This window comes from Hibiscus syriacus, unplaced genomic scaffold, assembly GCF_006381635.1.
Source record: "Hibiscus syriacus cultivar Baekdansim isolate YM2019G1 unplaced genomic scaffold, ASM638163v2 tig00110210_pilon, whole genome shotgun sequence".
Classification (NCBI taxonomy): domain Eukaryota; kingdom Viridiplantae; phylum Streptophyta; class Magnoliopsida; order Malvales; family Malvaceae; genus Hibiscus; species Hibiscus syriacus.
Window position 1 is genome coordinate 1,391,023 of NW_024062629.1, and position 16,629 is coordinate 1,407,651.

Genomic DNA, 16,629 nt, shown 5'->3' on the forward strand with positions numbered 1-16,629 from the left:
GCATAAGAGGAATTAGTTATGATATGATATAGTTAGTTTGTTTATGCCTCACTAAGTCATCGACTTAGCGTGTGAGTGTTTCACATGTAGGTTCCGAGAAGATTAAGGAGCTGAGAGGAGCAAGACAGGTCAGTCCTCCTTACCGAAGATCAGATCAGAAAAGAATTAATAGTATGTATTTTTGTAACACACATTATGGTTGGCATGTAAATAAAGATTTAAATTCGATATGCTCTAATTGGGTTTTTGAAAAATCATAGGATTATAATTTATGCAAATTAGTCAGTTGTATTCAGAAAAAGTTTTAAAATTATTCATTATTTTGTTCAAATAAAGGTTTTGAAAAGTCAATGTGACATCTCAGACTCGTATCCGGGTAGAGTACGGGTTGGGGTGTTACAATATATAAGTCAGATAAATATCATATCAGGTCATTAACAAGTCGGGTCCTTTACAAGTCAGGTTAAAAACAGGTCAGGTTGAAAACAAGTCGAGTAATACCAATTATTTACCAGGTTAATTTGGGGTTCGAGTTCATACCAGTCAGATGCAGTTTGGGTTCGAGTATCATATTTTCGGTTCAATTCAAGTTCAGGTCGGATGCAAGTCGGGTTCTATTGAAAACATTTTGATATTTCGATATAACAAATTAAGTTAAATGAATTTTAAGATTTTCCAAATGATTTTCTAAGTATATTCGATAGAATTATTCGAATATCAAAACATTACTCCAAATCTTTCAAAGATCATTTTTAATCCTTACTCAAAGTGTAAAATTAAGTTTTAATCTTAAAACAATTTCAAAATAATTTTACAAAGTATTTCGAACCATTTCAAAGCCAAAAATTCCAGATTGCTCAGAGGGAACCGATTCCCCCCCAAGGGGGTACCGATTCCCCCCTGAATGGTTTGGCTCCGAGAATTCCAGTATGCTCGGAGGAAACCGATTCCCCCCCAGGGGGTACCGATTCCCCCTTGTATAACGGTCGAAATATTTGAATTTTACACTTAGGGAACCGATTCCCCATAGGGGGTTCCGATTTCCCCACGCTCCAAACTGTTTTATTAATTGTTTTCACACTAAAACGGCTATATTATTTTCTCTAATCATCCCCAACGTTCAGAAGTGATTCAAGGTGTATTTAAGCAAGCTTAGAAGCCATTGATCAATAACAAGAAACATCAAGCAATTAGAATCAAGAGAGAATCAAAGAGAAAGGATCAAACCTCAAGTTTGAGCATTTCAAGCCTATTTTTCATTCAATATTCATTTTGCTTTCAAGAACACTTATTGTGCTCAATTGTATTTATTCTTGAGTGTTCTTTCTTTGTTCTAGAATTGTGCAAACATATTTGCCTTGTGAGGTTTTTCTTGTAAGTTTGCAAATTTGTATTTCTCTTTGAGAAAAGAGTGTTCTCAAGAATTGGAGTATATTCTTGAAGGAATTGTAAGGTTATCTCTTTGGCCTCAAAAGAAAGAACAAATTAGTGAATTTGTTGGAAAATCCTTAGTGTGGATAGCTAAGGTAGTGGACGTAGACTTTGGTTGATAAAGTCGAACCACTCTAAATCGCTGTGCAATTTCTTTCAATTTTCTGCAAAAGCTTCCACAAAAATTTTTTATTGCCAATTCACCCCCCTCTTGGCCGATTCAGTCAATCGATTAACTCAACAGGTTCGGATCCACAATTTCCAGGTCCAAATCGGGTTCAGATCAACACCAGTTCCGACTCGAATCGATTTCGGATCGCCACAGTGCAGGTCAAAAACAGTTTCGACTCGAGTCGGTTTCAGTCAGTTTTACAGGTCGGGTCAGCTTTTTACAGCCCTATTCTCATGTTTTCTTTGTGTTCGTTTATTAAAAGTATGTTTTCGATCTTCTAAAATTTTATATATTCATTTTCTCTTAAATTTTTATAACTTTGTGCTTAATAATTTTAAACTATTGCGTCGTATTATATGAAGAACTATAATTTCTAAGCTCAGTTTTCACATTTCCAACATCTATGCTGCATGTTTCACCCGTATTGTTGTTAGAAATACACATGTAGGGGACCAGGAACAACCATCACAAGCAGAATTATCTTCTATTTAAATCATATGCTTTATCTTTTAATCAACTTATTCCAAGGGTTTACTTATTTGTCTTAAATTTAGGAGAATTTGAATAAAAAAATAGATTTAAAATATAAAAGTAAATACATTTAAAGTATTAACCAAATCGAGCTTAGACTTTAATATTCAAGTCTAAACCTACTTAATTTATTTTTTTTAATTATAATATAATTTATATCAAATAAAAATTAAATTTATTAATATATTGAGTTATTAGTATAAGAATTTGTTAGGATTTATGAAGCTCGTTCAATCAACCGAATTATGCTAAGAGGGGGTGAATTGGCTTTTTGAAGTTTAGGGAGTAATGAGTACAAAGATAGGAAAATTTGCACAATGATTTATAGTGGTTCAACTCCCTCAATGAAGTCTACATCTGCTACCTAAGTTCCTCACTTAGGATTTTCCAACAAATTCACTAATTTGTTCTTTCCTTTAACTTTTCAAAGGCTTAGCTAGAACCAAAGCCCCTTTACAAAGGAAAAGAGAATGTAAACAAGAAAAAACTCTAAAAAGGAAGGTGTGAAAAATCATCTGAGAAAGTGGATTAGGATGAGACGACAACATGAAAATGATAACCTATGACGAAGTGGCATATGACGTTATAATGACGGTAATTTTTATATACTCTTATTTCAATATATGAATGTAAAATCCTAATCATCAAGTCAATGACCAAAATATAAGAAATTAAAATTTAGTGATTTAAGTAGAATAATTGAAAAATTCAAGGACTAATTTTAGAAATTTTGTTTAGGACTTGATATCAAAGTTGAATTATTGGAAAGGCATTATGGTTATTTCAAAGGAAGGATTTTTATCTTCCCTTTTTAAGGTATATAAACACGTGTGGGAAAGGAAGAAAGAAAATTCTGGAAACCCTTTTGTTATCTTCTTCTTGCAGTGAGCTTCTATCTATCTAAGGTAAGTTAATGCAAGTTGTTTGTTTCTTCAATTTTTGGTTTAGTGTTGAAGGCTTAGGTGTTATATAAGCTTAAGGAAAGCTTGTAGGAGATTAAAACAAAAATAGGAGTGAATTAGTTATGAATTGGTAAAATGGGTTTTTAAATGAGTTGTTGATATGGTGTAGTTTTTGGAGTCCTATTGATAAATTTGACTTGTCAATGATCTAAATAAGGAGTTAGAAGGATTATAAATGATTAATAACATGTTTGAAATTATGGTATGATTTTGAGATTCAAGTGTTATAATGAGATTTTGGATATTTAGGAGTATTAAATGGAGATAAGTTGGTTTTAATGAATGGAATTGAGTTTAAAGGCCTAAAGGGAGATAAAAGTAGGAGATTTAGGTAAGTTTTGGTTAATTTTTGAAATGGAAATGATAATATCTGGGCAAGGGTATCGATACTGGAATAACAGTATCGATACTTCAAGGCTAAACCAATTTGAATTCGAGGATCAGTATCGGTATTGATTGAAGGAGATACCGATACTGAAAAGGGAGTATTGATACCAAGAGTAAGGTACCATTATTGTTCTAATGATTAATAACATGTTTGAAATCATGGTATGATTTTGAGATTCAAGTGTTCTAATGAGAATTTGGATATTTAGGAGTATTAAATGGAGATAAGTTGGTTTTGATGAATGAAATTGAGTTTAAAGGCCTAAAGGGAGATAAAAGTAAGAGATTTAGGTAAATTTTGGTTAATTTTCGAAATGGAAATGATAATTTATGGGCAAGGGTATCGATACTGGAAAAACAATACCGATACTTCAAGGGTAAACCAATTTGAATTCAAGGATCAATATCGGTACTGATTGAAGGAGGTACCGATACTGAAAGGGGAGTATTGATACCGAGAGTAAGGTATCGATACCATTTTCAAGTTTGAAATTCCAGAATGCCAAAATGGTATCAGTACTGAAGTGGGTATCAATACCAAAGAAGGGATGTATCGGTACTGTAGTGAGAGTATCGATACTAGTGCGCTTGAAATGATGAATCAAGTGTTTGTTTCAGCTTAAGTTATTATGTTTGGTTATAAGCGATATGAATTGCGATATTCATTTTCGATTGTTCTTGGGTAGACATTGTACAAAGACAAATTTCGGACAACTCGACGTTATAGATTATTGATCTAAAGTGATAAGGATTTCGTGTCGGACTTCAGTGAGACAAAGAAGAGTGCAACTCATTTGTTTTGTATTAGAATTGAGGGCAACTTGCGATAAGCCAACCTCAGAGTTTTCGATCGAAAACCTTTCAATTTCTTTTATGTTATATTTTACAATATTTTGATGTTTATATGTATATGATTATGAAAATATAACTTGTGAATATGCGCATATGAACAATACTCGATGTGAAAGGGCCTATGTGAACAAGATATACTTTGAATAATGAAATGATAAATAATTATGTGGTTAAAAGCCCAAGGTATATGTATGAGGATTAGAGGTATAGTTGGCATGCCAAGAGTTGAGGGTTCTATGTGGTCATTCGGTGCAAATTATGTGAGTTATGATGACAACGTTAGTGCACAACCTCAATGTACTCAAATACCTAGAGTTCTCAGTATTATACATTGGGCATTTGAAAATAAAGTTATATAAAGCGAACAATATATAAAAGTATATGTACTTGTTATTAAAAGAAACTTGAATCCCTTATGAAATGTTTCTATGAAATGATCAAAGATTTGGTTTACAAAGTTTTATTTGACTCGTATTTGCCTCACTAAGTCAAAGACTTAGCATGTCATTGTTTCACACTTAGCGTGTCATTGTTTCACAATTAGGTTTGAATAAAGCATAAGGTTAGAGCTAGGCGAGGACAACATACTTAAACAAAGATCAGATCAGAAGAATTTAAATGTAGGGTTTCTTGTAAATTTGTAAACTATTGACATGTACTACAAGTTTAAATTGGAATGCTCTGATCTATTTTGTAAACTCATACTTTTTGTATCTATGTAAATTAATGCATGTTTATTTTCATCTTTTATTTTAATATACATTTTATTATAAGGGTTTTACCACTACATTACAAGTTAGTGTTTAAAATTTTATATATCTCTCAAAAGAAGTTGTTTTAAAAAATCAATGTAACACTTCGGATTCGTATATGGATCGGATACGGGTTGGGGGTGTTACAATGAAAGTTAAATTTTACTTGTTATTCTAATTGTGTATAATATTTAATAGGCATACCTGAAATTTGGACAATTTTTGAAGAAAAAAAATTGATTCTTATGATGAGATGACTCTTGTTGTCGGTCAAGATATAACAACAGGGAGTTTTGCTAGAACTTTTACCGATATAGACTTGGATGATGTTAATGAATGTTCAATGGCGTTAAATTTCGACACTCAATATGTCGATGAGGAAAAAACAAAATTATCTTCATCTGATACATCAAAACGTAAAACGAAGAATGTCCAAGAAAATGTCGAGGATGACCTTATTCAGTTTGTAGGTGATAAACTTGGTGCAATTGCTAAAGCACTGAAAAAATTTATAGAGGATAAGACACCATATCTTTACGAGGAAGTTATGTCAATGGAGAAAGAAGGATTTGGTGACGACTTTCTTTGTAAGGTGTTCGATTTTCTAGCGAAGAATGTGCTGGAGGCCAAAGCTTTCTTGGCTAAAAAACAAAGCATAGGAAAATTTGGCTTCAAAAGTTTACCCAAGGTTAAGATGTGAACTTTTAATATGGTGTAATATTATTTATGACTTAGACAATATTTTTGCTTTAATGTGTTGTAGTACTAATTATAGACTTCAACAATATTTTTTGGTTTGATGTGTTGTAGCACTAATTATGAATTAGACTTTGTATTATTACTGTTGGATAATATTGTTGTTTTAATGTGATGAATCCTTTAATTATACACTTTGATACTATTATTATTATTACAATGTTATGTACTATTGTTGTTTTATTGTGGTGTACTATTAAGATTATATAAATTAAACCTACATAATATTAATTATACGTTGAAATTCAATTCTAAAAATACTAATGAATAAACATCATGAAGATTTTAAACCTAAAATAGTGTATTTATAACACAATCAACATAAATTATTAATATTATATAAAAATTTAGTTTGACGTACTTATAAAAATAAAACATTTAAATTCAAAGTTTTATAAAATATAATTATATAAAAATAAAATTAACTTAATAAAACTAAAAGTTAAAGAATAAAAAAATATAAAATATGTATGTTTGTTTATTAAAGATATAATGCAAACAAATACCCCTAACGTTTAACACTATATGCATTTGTGCCCAAATTATTTTTTTGGAGCAGTTCTACCCACAACGTTTGATTATGAGACATAAGTCCCCCCGTTGGATGGAATTCGTCAGTCAACTGACGGTCAACGGGTCCATCTGACGTGGCATGCACATGTGGTCATCAATGATGAGGTGGCATTTCCATGTCATTATTTTTAGCTGACGTGGCATGTACACGTGTGATGACATGTCATCAATTTTTTTTGAAATTAATTAATAATAAATAATTGTTTTTTATTAAATTAATATCAATCAATCATATGTTGCCACGTGACACATGAATTTTTTTATTAAATTAAGAAAAGAGTGATTAAACCTACACAAATTTTGCAATCCATAAGATTTGAACATGAGTCTAAATGACGAAAGCCTTGATACTTAACCATCAGGCCAAATCACTTGGTTGTTATTGAATGGCTAATAACAACATTTAAAGTATATTGTTGCCATCAAAACCACCATTAACACAAGCATTTTTTTTAAATTATAGTTAGATTTAAATTGTTATAATTATTTGAGTAAATTTAAATTATCCATAGGTCTTTTTAAATTTAAATTTATAAATCGATCTGGGGCCTTAATTAATTTTAAATTTATAAACTTAAAAAAAATCATAGGTAAATCGATCTGGGGATAAACCATAGGTCTTTTTTAAAGTTTATAAATTTAAAATTAATTAAAATTTTAAATTTCAGTTTTTTAATTTTACTTTGATTCATCAACAACAGATCTCCAATCTCCATTTCTGTCTTTAGCAGTGATAGTGCTTATGGAAGATGTGAAAACAACCCTTTTCATAGTGTTGGATTTCAAGCAAGATTTGAGGAGGTTTTCAGTGCCTTTGATTGCAGGGTAAATGATATTTGATCTAACATAGGATTCTTGAAAAAATCAAATGCTCTGTTAGATTGATGAACTGTCGAAACGTGAATGAAAATGCTTTGAAGATAAAAAATGCAGAATTTACCAATATTCTCATTCGAATTGGTGTCGAATTCCATTTGAAGTTGTCACATTAAATACACCATTGAAGATAAAATTTTAATTAATTTTAAATTTATAAACTTTAAAAAACACTTATGGTTTTCCTCCAGATCAATTTTCCTATGATTTTTTTAAAGTTTATAAATTTAAAATTAATTAAGACCCCGATCAATTTATAAATTTAAATTTAAAAAGACCTATGAATAATTTAAATTTACTCAAATAATTGTAACAATTTAAATATAACTATAATTTTAAAAAAAAGTGCTTGTGTTAATGGTAGTTTTGATGGCAACAATATACTTTAAATGTTGTTATTAGCCATTCAATAACAACCAAGTGACTTGGTCTGATGGTTAGGTATCAAGGCTTTCAACCTTAGACCCAGGTTCAAATCCCATGGATTGCCACGTCAGCATTTAGTCTACGTGGATCTGCCACGTCATCATGTACTATGATATAAACATGTCACGTCATCAAAAAATAATAACATGGAAATACTGGAATGCCACGTCATCATCGAAGACTACATGTGCATGCCACGTCAGATGAATCCGTTGACCGTCAGGATGGATTCCACCCAACGAGGGGACTTATGTCTCATAATCAAACATTGTGGGTAGAATTGCTCTAAAAAACGATTTGGGCACAAATACATATAATGTCAAATGTTAAGAGTATTTGTTTGTATTATACTTTTATTAAAAACAGATTTTAAAAATTATTTTCAGAAAAATTAATCAAATAGTATAAAATATTTTAGTAATTCATTTTTAAAAATTGTTTTCGACAAAACAAACGGAAGAGATAATTATCACTGTTTCTTTTTAGAAAAAATTTTTTTTGGAAGGGAAGGAACCAACAAAATTAAACAATAAAATACCCTCCAAAAAACTGTTCCTTTTCTTTGTTATCCCGCGCAAATTCTTTTTCACTCTCTTTCCCGATCAAATTCCCCAATCTAGGTTTCGAATTAGACTCTTCTTTGAACCATTATTGAATACTCCTTCCTTTTAATAACCCTAGAAATAACAATTGGGTGACCCGACCGGGATTCCTTCATGGGAGATAAGAGTGACAGCGGCCGAGGAGTAGCCGATAGTGGCGGTGAGCTCTCGAGGGTGGTTGCGCCGAAGGTGATGATGTCTGCTGACCGGAAAGCTTTCATGGTTGAGCTCCGGCCTGGAGAGACCACGTTTGTTTCGTGGAGGACGCTTATTAAAGACGCCAAACGCACTAATGGATCTGATGTGGCCACTGCCGCTGCATCTGTGTTGACTGCGCCTGCTCCTGAGCCTCCTCCTAATTCTCACCCTAATCTCCAGTCTCGAATCGTCCCAGTAAGAGCCGTTTCTTCAATCATATTTATACGTAACTGTATTCTCTTTTCAACTTTTGAATTCATTATGAATTTTAATGTTCTTTACATCCATGCGTACATGATGTTTAACTTGTTTTGTGGCGTTTTATTTTATAAAGCGTGCTTGGAACTTTTTGTTATATTTGAATGTGTTAATATTATTTGGCTGCCAAGAATTTTGGGAAAGTGAAATAAAACTGGTAATTGATTTTTTTTGTTGCTTTCCCTTCATAATCATGCTTGACAATGTTTAGGGACAAGCAGCTGAAAAAGACGCCAAAGATGAAGCACCAGTTCCAAATCGTTTCAGTGTTGTTATTGAGAAGATTGAACGTCTTTACATGGTATTTGTATGTTTTGTTATGTTTTACAGCATTTCGAGATGCACTTTGCATCATTCACGAACGAGAAGTGGAATTCTTTTGCAGGGTAGAGATAGCAGTAATGAGGAAGAACTGGATGAAACTCCGAATGATGATCAGTATAATACAGAAGATTCTTTTATTGATGATGCCGAGCTGGTTAGTACTTAAATTTGTTACTTTAATTTTTAGGCCGTCTGTTTGGTTTTCACTCAGCAGCAGCAGCTTATATTCTTGTTTTAACAAGGATTTTGTAATATATTTTTATTGCTTTATAACATGTTGCTTCATTGCTTGTTATGCAGGATGAGTATTTTGAAGTCGATAATTCAGCCATAAAACATGATGGATTCTTTGTTAATAGGGGAAAGTTGGAAAGAGTGTGAGTTTCTTTGGACTTTAGTTTCATTCATTCTTCTTCTCCATTGGTTGGTAACAAACCTTTAGTAATAATTCTTTTCAGATGGCTGTTCATATGTATCCTATAACCTACCGGAAGCAACCATACACTTCTTATCAGTTAAAGCTAGGTTAATTTATGAATTGTTTTATCTTAAATGAGGACAACTTTTGCTTGAATACCAAACTAAAATGAGATCCACAGTTATGTCAACTTTAACTCCTGATAGTAGCACAGACATTGCTACACTTATCCTTTGTAACGTAATGGTTGTCAAAGACCCCTTGCTTGTCTTGTAGGAACTAGGAAGTAACCTTTTACCATTTTAATTTTATGTTCCTTTTCTCATTGCAATGAGGGTAAAGCTAGTATTCTTGATTTACCATTTGTTCATGCTGCAGTACTACTTGCTTATAGCGTCAAGTTTGTTTCACTGACTTCATTTCTTTCTTTTTCGTCCACTTTCAAGAAATGAGCCTCCTCCCATACCTAATCAGCAGCCAAAGAAAAGACGAAGGAAAGATGCTTCAAAACCTCCCTGTGAGAGTGACGATGGTCATGTTTCAAATAAACATGCAAAGGCAGCAAGGGTGACTGCAGGGAGGTCTGAACATTCTCTTGTGAAGAACAATTCTAATTCTTCTCAGAATTTGATTGCATTAAGTGAACAGTATAGGGATGTAAAATCTCAGAATCAAATTTAAGTTTCTGGTATTCCTTCCAAGAAGAAATCTTCTGAGACAAGAGTAGCATTGGATTCTTCTGCATATTTGAAAGCTCCAACTGGTGATACTTCTGTACCCTTGGCAGATGTGAAGGTTATTGAAAAGTCCAAGATGGGAGTTCTGTAGTAAAAAAATGTTGTCAGTAACAAATTGAAAAATGCAACTGTTGCTCTGATGATTTGCATCAGAAATGCCATGATAAAAATACTTATACACAATCCAAATCTCAACATGGAAAACGAATTGGCAATGCTGATGAGCTTGAACAATCATTTCGACCAAGAGAAAAGAATGGTATCCGTGAACAGTCAGATGTTAATGTTTCTGATGCTAAAAATGCTAAGCAGACAGCTGCAAGTTACTATTTAGTCTCCACCTTTTTTCCCTTTCTGACAATCTGCTCCATTTCTCATTTTTCCTTTCGCTCTATTGTTAATAATAATTAGTAGCTACAGGACATAGTTTGAGTTTTGATACTAACACTGCTTCTGTACAACCTACAGCATCTGGAAACACTAGGTTTTTGATAGCTTTGTGTGTTTGTTACAATAAGAACAGTTCAGACATAGATTTACAAGACATCTTTTAACTGAAAGATAGTGCTTGGCACTGAAGATAGAGACCATTGAAACAGTTCTGCATTAATTCTTTGTAGTCCCTCAAATTTCATTTGATCAGAATGTGGATTGCTGAAAACACACTGCAAAATTCAAGGATTGTGAGTGTGAGTTTGTGTGCATCTGCATCTGCATGTAGTCTAAGATATTATAGTAGAGGACTCTACAATAATCCAAATTATTGTTCACCAGAGATGTGAGAAACTGTTTTTACATTAGATATTTATACTATAATATTGGTTTTGATTTTGTGTAATGTATCATGCAGAAATCTTCTCACATGCTGAAGGAAGATGGTTCTTCTCTTAAAGCCAAAAGTTCCATGCTTGAAAAGGCCATTCGGGAGCTAGAGAAGTTGGTTGCTGAGTGTAATTTTATATGACTTGTGCAATGTGATTATGCGACACTTTTTAATTGTAGATAATTCCTTTAAAAGTAATGTTCTTTTCCTTCCTATCTAAATATTACAGCAAGGTCACCCTCTGTAGAAAATCAAGAGGCTGATGCTTCATCTCAGGGGATTAAGAAGAGATTACCTAGAGAAATAAAACTCAAGCTTGCTAAAGTTGCTAGATTAGCAGTATGGGACTGTTTTCAACAGTTTATATTCTGTAAAATAACTCATATTTCAACTGTTTTTTAATAGCATGATTGCTTCAGAAAATAAAAAGTTAAGTATTATGTTTTATCAATTTTGCAGCAGGCAAGCCAGGGGAAAGTTTCTAAGGAGTTACTAAATCGACTCATGAGCATCCTTGGTCATTTAATACAACTAAGAACACTTCAGGTATTTTCCCTTGTTTATGAGTATGATACCCACTAACCTATCAATTTCTATTCCAACTTTTTACCCTTACTAAATTTTGAAAAAGGCTTGGAATATGATGTTATGATTCCTTGCTAACATGCTAATAACACCCAAGCCTAAAAATAGTTTCTGCTTAATCTCCTTTTTTCGACTCGTGTATCTTTTGCGTTCATGGTATGTAGCTTTTGTTTCAATGAAGTTTGATTACTTGTAATAGCAACTATGATTACTTTTTAACATAAATTAGTTCATACATTTTGGGTTTTCAATCATGCAATATAACTTGTTAGATCTTGAGGACTGTTTGTTGACTGCGAAATGTGTGATCAAGTTTCTGACATCTAGAAGAAATTCCTCTGGTTTATCAATTATCATCTTTATTGAACTGCAGATTTGGAAAAATAATTAATGGAACTTGACAAAACTATGTAAACTTTGTGCATTACCATTTTTTCCTTTTATAAGTTACTTTTGTTTGTGCTTAAGGATCACTTCCAACAGTCATTCTACCAATTTGTATTATCATCTCTGTAGATTGTGTATTTATATTCATTGAAACAATATTTTGGGTGCAGAGGAACCTCAAAGTCATGATTAGTATGGGTGTCTCGGCAAAGCAAGAAAAAGACACTAGATTTCAACAGATAAAGAAGGAAGTCATTGAGATCATAAAGACAAGAATTCTTTCTGAGATGAAGGTTCCTTTTAGTCTTCTGTCCCCCTCCATTAATGTGATATTTTATTTTCATTTTATTTTTCCTCTCATAGTTTCTCCTGATTTAAGTGTACTTTTTTCATTGTCCTCTCTGATGAATATAAGCCTTTATTCTTCATTGCTTATGATCAAGGGCAAAAGATTTCTTTCCTAAGCTGTTCCACACATCTTCTTGTCCTATGTTGTTTTACTTAATCTCGTATCCCTCCTTTCCATGTGGTTTGTTTAGTTTAAATACTTCATCATTGCAAATTCCATGATTATTTCTCCTTGCTTTTTTTACCTTTTTTTATAAGAACTTTTTTTTTTACCTTTTTGTTCCCCTCTTGCTATTTGATTGTGGTCTTTCATCTTGTTCATAGTTACTCTATATTATCAAAAGTTAGAATTTTGCTGCTCTTGATGAAAAATGAATAATTCTTTCAGATATTGGAGCCTCCACCTGGAACTTCTGATGATTTTCAAGAAATTGGTTCTGAAGAAAGAGGTTATAAAAGGAAATCGAGCATGGATGCATCATTGGAGAGCAAGATTTGTGACCTTTATGACCTCTTTGTTGATGTAATCATATGTCCTAGTGTGTGACCTTTGAAAAAAATCATTTGGGGGAATACTTAATGAACGTTATATTTTATTGTTTATTTTTACCAGGGATTGGATGAAGATGCTCGTCCAAAAATCCGGAAGCTATATGTAGAGGTCGTGCACCTATCATTTGCCTCTATACTCCTGCAGTTACTGTAGTCATAATGAGATTCTTTATAAGGTGGCCAAATATGTTTCTGCAGCTATTTTTTCTCATAGCTTTTGATCATATCACTCTCTTGCCACAGAGAAGGGTGCATAAGATTGTTTCGTCTTTCCTCTTCTGTGTACTCTCTGTCCATTCTCTTCCCCTTTAACTGCATCTTCTCTTCATCTTCTCTTCTTATAACTGAAAAAATGCTTTAAACGCTTCTTGTTTCTTAACAGAACACCATAAAGTTTGTCCTTCATTTTCATTGTTGTTGATTTTCAAATAATTTGAATCGATATTTTCATGCTTCTTGAACTCATTTTCTGCTGTTACCTTTATCAGATCTCTTGTTCTTTGTTTTGATTATGTTCATTCTGTACAAACTTATTGGTGATGAAACTATTGATTATTGGTCATGACTCGTAATGCTCAACTATTATTTCTATTTTCTATGTTACATTATTATCTTACATATGGAGTTTATCTGTGAGCTGCTTGTACAGCTGTGGCCACATGGTATGCTGGACAACCATGGGATCAAACGTGCAATTTGTAGGGAAAAGGAAAGACGGAGAGCAAGGTATACTAGACGTAAGGTATTGAAATTGCTTCCCTGATATTTTCCTTTTGGTGTAATCCATATTGACAAGGTTCATATAGTGAGATTTGAAGTTTCGTTTGGAAACGTTTATATTGCATGATTTAAAATTTCCTTTGGCTTGGTTACCATAAACCTTTATTTTTCAAACATTTAAAGCAAACTAGCCCATGTTTCTTTTGTTATTGTTAGCATCTCAGATGAACCAGTATTGGGTGGATGCTGGGTGTTTACAGTGTATCCAAATTTCTTGTTTGTTACTTGTTGCTAGAGAGACAATATGATGGACTCGCTATTTGTTGCAGACTAATGTGTTTTCTTTTCTTTGATTTAGATCAGGTTGGTTGCTATTTGCTTATCATGTTCGTTTTTACCTCTTTTAAGGAACAAGAGAAAATGAATAGGACAAAGATGTCGGCATCGGGATTGGAGGAGAGTGTTCGAGTGGAGTCTGCATCAGGTGCTCAGACACAGCACATGTGAGAGAGGCCGGCTGCTGATTCTGCTACTCATGTTTTACCTTCAACTAACAAGTCAATTTCAAGCACAACAGCAGCGGCCGTCCAGATTCCTGTTCCCTCAGCAAATGGTTCCAGTTTTGATAGACTAAAACAGGAGAAATTAAAGGGCATTTCAATCAATGCCATGGATGAAATAAAAGTGGCAGATAGCTCACTACCAAAGAAAAAGGTAAAAAGGAAGCCTGAATTGGAGTTGGATGGATCTCGTTTCCGTCCAGAGAAGTTATCTCTGCAGCAGGGTGAGACAGGCATAAATCCATGAAGCAGCCGGTGAATCTTCCCCCAAAATCGAGCCTTTCTCCAACTACTTTCGAACAGTCGAGCTAACATCATGTCCTTTCTTTTGGGAATACTCGAGCTATAACATCACCTTGTCCATTGCGGGATATGAAGTTCCAAGCAATCAAGCTAACATAATGCAGTCCATTAGGAGTAGACACAGTAGAAGAATGCCTGTGATATCTTCGTCTTTTGTCCGTTTGACCTGCTGATTTGTAGCCTTATATGCTGCTATTACCAGTGACTAAAATGTAAGTTTTGAAAGTTTAGGGGCTAAAGTATAAACTTTGAAAAGTATAGAGACTGAAATTTTGCAATTTTTAAAAGTTATATATTTTAGTCTGTAAATGAATAATTTGGATTAAAATAGAGATTTTAATGAGAATAAGATTTTTTGATATGTAAATTATGTTAAAAGCTAGAAAACAATAAAGTTTGGTATTGAAATCGGATAATTGGATTGAACTAAAACTTTATGAAAATTTGAAGGATGTTAGAAAATGGTTGGAAATATTATTTTCATATTTTCGATGAGATAAATTTCACTCAGAACAGTATAATTTTTTAGATTTGATCGAAACAGTGAAATTTTAGTGATTAAAATGTAATTTTTGAAAATTGCATGAAAAATTTTTAAATTCAAAGTCAAGTTGATTCATTTTTTACCAATGAATATTTTAATGGAAGATAATACAATAACATTTAATAATTTTCAAGAGTTATTAAGAGTATTTTTGATATTTTTCACTAATTGAGTATTAAATTCAATTAATTGAAAATTCCCATGTGTTTTATCTTTTAAATGCTAGAATATTCAATACAATTAAGCCATTATCAGCATTCAACGTCTTCAACGCAGAAACTCCAAGTTCTCTCCAAAGTAAGGATTTTTATTTGGATTTTTGAAGCAATATACTTGATTTTTGGATTTAGTTATTAGATAGAGAATTAATCTATATGAAATTCTCTATCATTTGGTACCAATATTTCATGGTGAAGATGATTATGTGATGAGATTTCACGATCAAGGTTTAAGGAGGTTTAGTGATCTTGAAGAATTGTTGAAGGATTTTTATATTTTTGATGTTAGTGATTATTTCTAAAGCATGTATGATAGTTAAAATTAATTGTACATGCATAAATAAAGTTTGACCATGTTAGGGATTATGAGAAGGATGAGATTTTGATTCAATTTGAAGTTGTTATGATTAGAAATGCATGAATTTAATCATAGGAGTTTGAATTCATGCTTGAAAATGAACAAAAAATTCCCCTAAATGATTTAGAGGTATTCAGCCATAGGAAATAAATCTGGCAATAAGTTTGAAAATTCACTAGAAATTATATAAATATTATTTGGAGGTGATTTTTATATATTGTGTTCTTATATTAATCTAGGTTTGTTTAAAATAAACGGGGATCAATTTCAAGGTGTATACAAAAAGATATGAATTTTTAATCGAGAAAAGGTAAGAAAAACTAGCAGCAGATTCTGCACAAAACATGTTTTGTGGGTCAACTTTGAAAATTCACCATAAATTGTACATAATGAATTAGAAGTTCTTTATATGGATAGATTTGTATCCGAGTCTAGTTTTCAACGAAAGAAACGGATTTAAATTCCAGTGTGTATATCAATACAAAATATTGATTCTTTAAAGGTAGTGCAATTTGTCTGATTATGGATATTTTAGAATTTAAGTTGAAATGGATTAGAAGATGAAGAGTAATGTTTGAAATGTTGAGGTATTGATTTGAACATTTTATTAAAGGGCCGGAATTTTTATATTTAATATACAATGAGCATAATGGTGAATGACCATTATGAATTAAATGGAAAGGTTGAGGTCAATTCTAAAAAGAATTCACAATTTGTGGCTTATTTGTGTAATTTAGCAAAGATGAAGGGTTAAAGATGAAAATAAATATTCATGAATTTGGAAGAGTATTTTTGAGAAGTTGGAAATTATAATGGAAATGTGATTTTGTTGATATCGATTTAATCTCGATTTTATATATTTTCGAATGTTAAAAACAGCTCATGCTAGTACGATACTAATATGTAGTTCGAACATTTTGTGTTATAATTTGGTATTGTCAGACTACGATAAATCTGGCAATCGGAACGATCCGAA

At 32.3% G+C, this 16,629-nt stretch overlaps 1 pseudogene; it reads left to right on the plus strand.

The window, feature by feature from the left end:
• The first annotated feature begins 8,306 nt into the window (after nucleotides 1-8,306).
• LOC120113588 lies at nucleotides 8,307-14,762 on the plus strand (annotated as a pseudogene).
• The last annotated feature ends 1,867 nt before the right edge of the window (nucleotides 14,763-16,629 follow it).